This window comes from Ixodes scapularis, unplaced genomic scaffold, assembly GCF_016920785.2.
Source record: "Ixodes scapularis isolate PalLabHiFi unplaced genomic scaffold, ASM1692078v2 PGA_scaffold10__122_contigs__length_95168666, whole genome shotgun sequence".
NCBI classification, from domain to species: domain Eukaryota; kingdom Metazoa; phylum Arthropoda; class Arachnida; order Ixodida; family Ixodidae; genus Ixodes; species Ixodes scapularis.
This window is the reverse complement of record NW_024609836.1, coordinates 25,747,844-25,756,352: the sequence shown is the minus strand read 5'-3', so window position 1 is coordinate 25,756,352 and position 8,509 is coordinate 25,747,844.

Genomic DNA, 8,509 nt, shown 5'->3' with positions numbered 1-8,509 from the left:
TCTACGCACACAGCGCAAAAATGGTCCACGTAAATAGCGAGGGTTATCTAATAAAAAAGTAAACGGCAAAAACACGAAAGTACCAACCAACAGGAACAAAGGTGAGCCGCCGACGGCGAAGCACAAAACACCGGGAAAGCCCACGTAAATAGCAAATGTTAGGTAATAAAAAAACTAAAAAAAAAAAAAAAAAAAAAAAAAAAAAACGCGAAAGCACCAACCAGGGTACAAACTTCTGCCGCCGAGAGTCGAAGCGGTCGCCGAGCCGAATAAAAAAGAAACACGAAACAGCGAGAAACTAGCTAACCAGAGCGATCAGAGACGAAGACCACAGGAGGGATCGGACCCCTTCAAATCCCAGCGTCCCAGCGTGGTCCAGCAGTTCAAGAATTTCGAAGGACTCTTTTTACGTAAGATAGCGCACCGCAATGTTCCAGTTCTTTTTTCGCGACAAGAACCTCAGCCGTTTAAGTTCTACCCAGTCGAATCCACAGGTCGAATCCACTCCGCTCCACTCCTCCTCTCTTTTTCTCCCATTCCCGCCTTCCGCTTGGTCTCGCCCGCTTCTCCCGAGTCTTCACCATCTTCACTTCGCCTAAAGCGGGCTTTGCTTTCCGTATCCAGTTTTGTTTAATTCCGAGGTTCCAAGTCGCGATGTACTACACGTACGTCCGCTTTACTGCCGATAAGGAGGCAGCAGTCTTGCCAGTGTCTCTGGTAAAAGACTACAACCCAAAATCTGACACCGACATCCCGAGGGGGACAGTACAGGCATACTGGCGGTCTACAGCCGGTGAAGAAGAAGGTTATTACGAAGCAAAGGTGGTCCTTCTGGCAAGTAAGTAGATGATGGCCTTTGCTGTTTTTTCCCCGAGTTCGCTTTGCGCTATTCTTTTGTTTCATCGGCAGGTTGTGTGTCTTACCTTAGCACGGGCTAACCGCAGAGGCTGTGCTTAGCGCGAGACTGTAGCCTTGACTGGCGCTATACTCCATTTCACCTAGAGTGCCTCAAAGGCTTTCTGTTTAGGGTGATGCCATCGTTTGTAGTACCCGATGTCGACAGCACGCGCTCACTGGGAAAATTAAAAGAAATAGCCAGAAACAAAATGTCGTCGTAACAGTCAGCGCCACGAGCGCGTGCAGGGACACGCTCCTTCACGTGTTTCAGAAGAAAATAAAAATAAAAATAAGCGTTCGAAACAAAATGGCCAGATGTCATCACCCCAAGTAAAGCGCGCATGAAGGCACCCTAGTTTCACCTTATGTTGTACCGCAGCGAAGGCTAGAAACGCGAGCTCATAACGTTAGCAGCTGCCTTTGATGCACGAGAGCTTGTGCCGCCGAGATGTGCTTTACAGCAAGGAACTCGCGCCCGTATCCTTTCTTGCGGTACATCATAAGGTGAAATGGAGAATTGCGCTGTGCGAGTGCTCGTGCAGCCGCCAAGGCGCCATCCAGAGCGATTAGCTCCCGCTTTCGGTACGTGCAGCCAACAAATAGTCCATGATAACGTGAGACGAAGTACCGCGTACGGGTTCAAGGGCTGGGGAAGGGGGGAGGAAGAAAAGAAGCGCCCTTTCTCGTTGACAGCAGAATATTCGAAACGCCAAATCCTTGAAACGATCTTGGCAACGGTGTGTGTGTGGTCTGTTATTCAGTATTTCCTTAAAACAGTCCGAGTAAACTTGCATCAGCAGTGCACACTAGGTTTTAACGTAGAATGTGTTGTACGGCAGGCTCTTAGCTCTTCCCGTAACACACTTGGGCGTAATGGAGGTGCATCCCACGAAAACCAGAGTAAAAAGTGGTGGAGAAAATGTAGGTGCTCCAGTGCTTCCGATTCACAACCCTTCGTTTCTAAATCGGGATTTTTAGACGCTGACCTTGATGTTTATAGCACAGCGAGTTTGAAATCGTGGTAAAGCGTGAAGGAGGCAATCGGAAAGAGGTCAAGCGCATGGCTTCGGAGTAAGTGAGTGGGTGCCAGGCAGAACGCTCAAAGCTATGGAATGGTGTACTTCTGGCCTACTCGGGCAGCAGCGTTTTGTTACTTTATATTATGAACTGGAGCCACATTAATATTCATTCTTTGCGTGTGACTGTGTGTGACAGAGGTGCTGTGCACATTGCAACTGATTATCGTATTTATTCGACTTTAAGTGGACCTTTTCTTTTTCGGAAATGTAAAAAATTAAAGAATTTCGACCTACATTCGCGACCAAATTTTGCGACCCTACCGAGGGCCTGGAGCTATCGAATCACCGAGCCGGCGTTGCCGTAGAACCGCGCCGCTTCTTGTTTCAAAAAGCTTTTGTTGCACGAAAACAACCTAAACCGTAGCAGCCCGCAGCCGCCCTCGCGCACATCCCTCGGGCGTCAAGTTTCGCAATCGCGCCTGTAGCGGTCCCCTCGCTGGGCAAGGGGGAAGGGGAGGGGGAGGGACACGATGCGCGATGCACCTTGCTCTCCATCCCTCTCCCTTGCAAAAACGCACAAAAAAATATTAAAAGAAAAAAAAAAATACGGAGGTTACTCTTTGTTGCTTGCGGTCGTTTGGTTCGCGTGTTTGCTCACGGCGTTGCTCCCGTTTTTTGTATTTGTTCTTTCGTCGCTTCGCCAGTCTCCACCTTCTTTCGTTTTTTTACAACGGTGTCAGTGAGGTATTGTTGCGAATTCGCGAGGATGTCTACCAAGCTGACGAAGCTTCGGACGTCGATGACATCTCCGGAAGTTTTGACGATGATTAAGTTTTTTTGGCATCGCCCTGTTATTTAGCTGAGAGTGCTGTAAAAAAATATTTCTTTCTTTTTATTTTTTGCCTTAACTTTCCCCTGTTCCTAATAATAATAATAAAAGAAATCCACCTATATTCCAATATTTTTGTTATTCTCGGGGGGTTCAAAATAAGGGTCGTCCTATTTTCGTGGTCGACCTATTTTCGGGTAAATTCGAATTGAAATGACTTCAGGGAAACTAAACTCGGACTGCATGTGACATTCTGTGCAGTACTAGCTTGATGATATAAAATTACCATGGCAAGGGCTACGCTTGTGGCTGGTATGCCATCAGTATGCCTGACCAGATTGCATCCGTGCAACCCATCTAGTGTGTTACTGAAGAAACACCTTTTGATCTTTTTCTCGTCAGAATCAAAGGCGGCATTCCTCGAGGACATGACACAGAGGAAACGAATGATTATTCCTCAGATTTTTGACGAACCACTCAAAGTAAGTGAATCTGTTACAGGTGATGAGAAAAAAGCGCAACAAGACAGCGGACACAGAAGGAGACACCGACACAGCGCTGTGTCTCCTATGTCCGTGGTCTTGTTGCGCTTTTTAATCATTATGAATCACCAACTTGCCCAACTTTCTACCCTCGTCTGTTAAAGGTCTTCTTACATATATTTAGCTTTTACTCGCAAGACGGAGAGTGAAGTAGGTTTGGGAGTTGTCTACCCCTGTAACCGCTCGAGGCATAGGCCACATTCAGGCTATCCAGGCCATGTCTCAAGCGATGAGCAATCAGTGATGATGCTACTCACTTTTCGTGGTTCAGGAGGCTTGGAAAACAGTCTATATCACAATATATTAGTCGGAGCTTGCAGGCGGTGCCACCTACGCAATATCTAGTTTACAGAAATAATTATGTTTCCGTTCTAACCAAAACTGCAACATCTCAAATTAGAAGGTTCATGTCTTCTGTACCATTACTGTTAGAGCGATAAACAGCGCGGAATTAAAAACGCTATATTTAGGGGATGTTCCAGGTTTTTCTCAACCCACCGTTCGTGTCAGGTTTTGTTGCTCCCATTATAAAAAGTGAATGGTGGCAGCATGACGTTTGTTTTTGTCGGCGTGATTGTGTCCAGGATCTTTACTTTGGGTTTATTCCGGAGGTCATTCAACAATTTTAGTCAAGAAAAACGGTTGAAAGTACAGGCAACAGTGCTACGCAAGACCTACGGACGAGCAAGATGCGATCTGCTACAAAATCTGCCAGTATTAGGGATGTGCGAATACTGCTTCTAATCTTATAGCGCAGTGCCATTTTTAGTCTCAGCAGAGCAAAGAGGCACGGTTATCTCAGTTTTCCTTTGCATTGGGAAGGCTTTGAATGGTGCTGTACTATTCGATTCGAACCTCCATTTACATAGCCCTAGTAGTACGCGATAGGCATGCCACTTCGCCCAAAACGCCAAAATTGATAGAAACAGTTTTTGGGCACTAAGGGGATATCGGCGGAAATCGCCGCAGTAATGACGTTAAAGTGCTTTAAAAGTGTTCCGCATGACGACAAAAAGCTGCATGAGTGTGTCGGTTATAAATTATAGCCGAATCAACCGCCGTCTTTCCCCGTCTATCGTGAGTTATGCCATCCGAGTAATAAAAACCTAAATGTTGATATTGCCTAAACAAGTGTGCCTCCTATACTTTTGCTCCTATTATGGAGCTCTCGTGAACAGAGCACCAACGCATGTCGGCGGGCCGTGGCAATGTTCCGTGCGATCTGTGTACCAGATGACGTGACCGTTGTGTCACGTGGATGTGTGCACGCTACTGATGTCGAGGGCACAATGTTGCTTGTTTTTGCCGAAGTTTTAGTTTTGTGAATATGGTTATCCCAAGATTACACGAAAATTAAGTTACCGTTTTGGGAAAAGATTATGCAGGGTCGTCTATGTGTGCTTTACAAAGTAAAATCATCCATTAATCCGAAATTTGGGAAATTTAGCAGAGTTGCCCTTAAAGGTGCACTAAAGAGGTTTCTGAGATCGGCTGTTCTTGGTGATAACCATACATGGGTAAATTACTTCCAAAATGTAATTTAATTACAATTACAATTACTTTGCTTCAAAAGTAGTTGAACTACAATTACTTCTACGTGAAAAGTAATTAGTTACAATTACAAGTTACTTTTCAAAAGTAATGCAATAACTTTACAACTACTTCTTTCTGAGAGTGACCCGACTTGAGCCATATAACTGTAAACGAGCTGTGTAGAATGCAATGTATTTGCTTATTCCTTACTCCTATGTTCACGTATTGTACTTTCTTTTATGAATTTTGTCAAATTTATGATAGAACTTGACAGATGGGGCAATGAAGTGCTCGGTTCTTATATTTTTAATAAATAATAATACGTTAGTTTATATGCTGTAAGATGTCAGATCGCCAAAGAAAAACTTTGGTTGACAGACTTGTTAGCCATGCAAATTAAATTGTGGCAATTACTCATATAGGAATATTTTACAAGTGTTAATATAAAGGTAAAATCCACACGCGCTAATCCGGCCCCATTCACATAAAACATCATGGTATTGTGAATTATTTACATTGAGTTGAAATTCTAATAGCTCAGAAATATATAAGTACCAAATCGGGGCTCCCGAATCATAGGTGACAATATTCACAGGTGCGAGGTCAGTCACCAAAGTGCTTAGGCAAATAATATCCGTAGTAAAACCTTCAGGCAATACATTTGAAAATAACACAGATATAGTGGAAGAGGGGCGTAAGAAAGAAGTGGCAAAAAAGAAAGAAAAGTAACATCATAGACAAATAAGTTCCCAACCTCGGCTGAAAGCTCAAGCTCAATTTTTTTCTTTGAATATTTTGGCATGTTTACGCTTTTGTTTTCTTCGTGCACTGCAGACGGCGCTACACAGTGCCGCTGAGGTAGGCTCCAAAGAGGATTATCTCTCTGCCCGCAGTGTAAACAAAACAATGTTGTCCGTGTGTGTGTGAGTATTCTCTCCGTGTGTGTGAGTTTGTGTGAGTGAGCGTTTCACCAAGAGTTAGGCTGCTTTGCGAGCGCTGAGGCTTTCAGAGAGGTTCCGTTGGCGCCGCAAAGTTTTGCAAAAGTAATTGTAATTGTGCCTGAAATTTTGTAATTACTGACGCTAGAAAGTAATTACACTACACTTACAATTCCTTTTAGCCAAAAGTAATTAAGTACAATTACAAATTACCAAGAAAAGTAGTTAAATTACAGTAAATCAATTACAGTAACTGAATTACTACCCAAGTATGGTGATAGCTCCTTTTACAGGCTCTTAAGCATCCCAAGAATCCAAAAATTACGCTCATGCGACGTATCTTTTACTACTAAAAGTGTGCGTCGTCTGCTACTGCTTACGGTTGGGTAACGAGCCCGCCGGCATCTGGGCTCCGCTCGGGAAAGGGTGTGTTCGGATCGTAAATCACATTTTTAGTAGGGAAATAAGCGTCGCATGAGCATAATTTTTTAACTTCTAAGATGCTTACAGCTTGTAGAAGGAGTTATCACCAAGAACAGACGATCTCAGAAACCTCTTTAGTGCTCCTTTAAGCAGTAGTCCTCGGGTCCACCGAATTGCTCGATGTAGCTAGCCTGCACCCTCACTCTTGCTTCAATTTCTTCCATAGGTCAACTATCCCATTTATGTGCTCGTTCTGGTCGAGCTGGCATGAGTTGAAAGAAATAAGGCTCAACAGTGTTGTGCCCACCTACAATTTTTGCTGGTTTAGCTGGCATGAATTAGAAGAATTAAGGCTCAACAGAGCTGTGCCCACCTACCATTTTTGCTGGTTGAGCTTGCATGAATTGGAAGAAATAAAGATGAACAGTGCTGTGCTCTACCTATCATTTTTGGTACAGAATGCCAAGAGTCTATTCTTCCCTTCGCTCTAAATTATGGCTAAGTGAACATATGTGCTGATTTCTGTAACCAACTTATTTCAGTGCACATGCAAATAATAAATACTACCTTATATGTCCAAGGCATCTACGTCGGCTCCTGCTTCGTCGAGTAAGGATCGCAAGCGTTGCAGGGATGTTGCAAAGAGGAAGCAGCTCAAAGAAATCATAAGTAAGAAAAGGCCTGCGGCGTCTGGCGATGACGATGACCCTGCAGTTGTCCCCAAGGCCGACCTTGACAAGGCCCAAGACGTTATACACTCCCTTCGTAAAAGACTCCGTAAGGCGGAGGAACCAAAGAGATGTGCAACATGTGCTGACGAAGCCATCACGAAGGCGGAGCTGGAACAAGCTCGATCAACGATTGAGCACCTGCGTGGAAGACTTGGAGAAGTCGAACATACCAACTTCCGGCTGACGGAGGCCCTCCTGAATAAGATTGGCAAGTTATCCTGCCATCTTTACTTCTTGCATGTTTCACAGTTATGCTTTGGGATTATGCACGTTGCTTGCTAACGATGACAGCGGTCCTATCTAGAGATGCCGCGAAATTTTCTCGAACCTAAGGTTTCGAAGTTCGAGCCAGGGGTTCGAAAGGTTCGAGAAGTTTCGCTTTGACAAACTTTTTGCGTCTATAAATTGTATTATTTTGAATTTCCAAACTTCATATGTTTGAAAATTCGATTATTTCGAACTTAATGCATTAAGAAATTCGCTATAAACAAACCTTCGAACTTACTGAATGAAAAAATTCGACGATTTTCGAACTTTCGAACTTGTTTCTTGCATAGTTTGAAAAGTATCATAGTTCCGAACCTGCCACCTTGAAGGTTCGACGAACTGCGAATCTCATCTGGATTCAAAAATTTGCGCCAAAGCTTTTATTTGTTGTTCTTAGGCGGAGCCACCACACGACTTCTTGCCTATTTTGCCCGTTGTTGGCGAGCCTCAACTGAAGTCGACTGCCCCGGCCCCTGCTTCGTCGTTTTTAGCTTCGGAAAGTGAGCAGAGCGTGCGAAGCAACCGCTGAGAGAAGCTTCGCCTTCAGCGCCAGCTCCCTGCCTTCCGCGGTGCTTTGGTTGCGTGTGCACGCTCGTGTCTGCAAGGGCAGAAGAATCGAGGCGGAGTGGTGACTGGAGTTTGTTTGGGGCGCCCTTCTCCCGAATGAACGGTGTGCGAGCCAGAAAGTGGAGAAGGTTTCGACTCTCGAGTCTAGTCCGCTGTCCATCACCACTCCATCGGAGGAAAACGCGCCGACAGCAGTACAGACCGCTCGAGTCAACGTTTTGAGATTAGGAGTTTTTTAGAATCTAAAAACGTTGGCTCGAGGTTAGAACCAAACTTCGTAACCAGTGTTTGGGTATGTGCATTTAGGTCCACCGTACGCTGTCCAGTGTACATACAACGCCTTGTTTATGTTTGCAGCAGTAGCTTAAAGATAAACAAGGTCTGGATGCTTTCGGGGAGCCTGTTAAACCGCATTCTGGGAGGCCTCGAGTTTCGTCGTTGAGTGCTGCTTGTGCTCTCGCTGCGTCAGGTTCTGTGGTGATTCTATTCCTGCTTGTGGCGCTGTATTTTCTCCTTCCCGCAATTCATGGACCTCCAGAGATATAGCCTGCCTTAAAATTTGAGACGTCGTCATGTTTCTTCCACCCAGTCTCAGGTGGTCTAAAAAATGGTAAACTTACACCAGCTCGCCTGCGCCCTAACTGTTTTTCATTAAAATGAGTGTTGTCTTTCCCACCAGCCAGAAGTTGTGGCCAGTATCGAGTAGTACCGAAGTAGCGAACACTAAATGAACTTTACGGCACGTGTAAGATTCGTAGTAAAA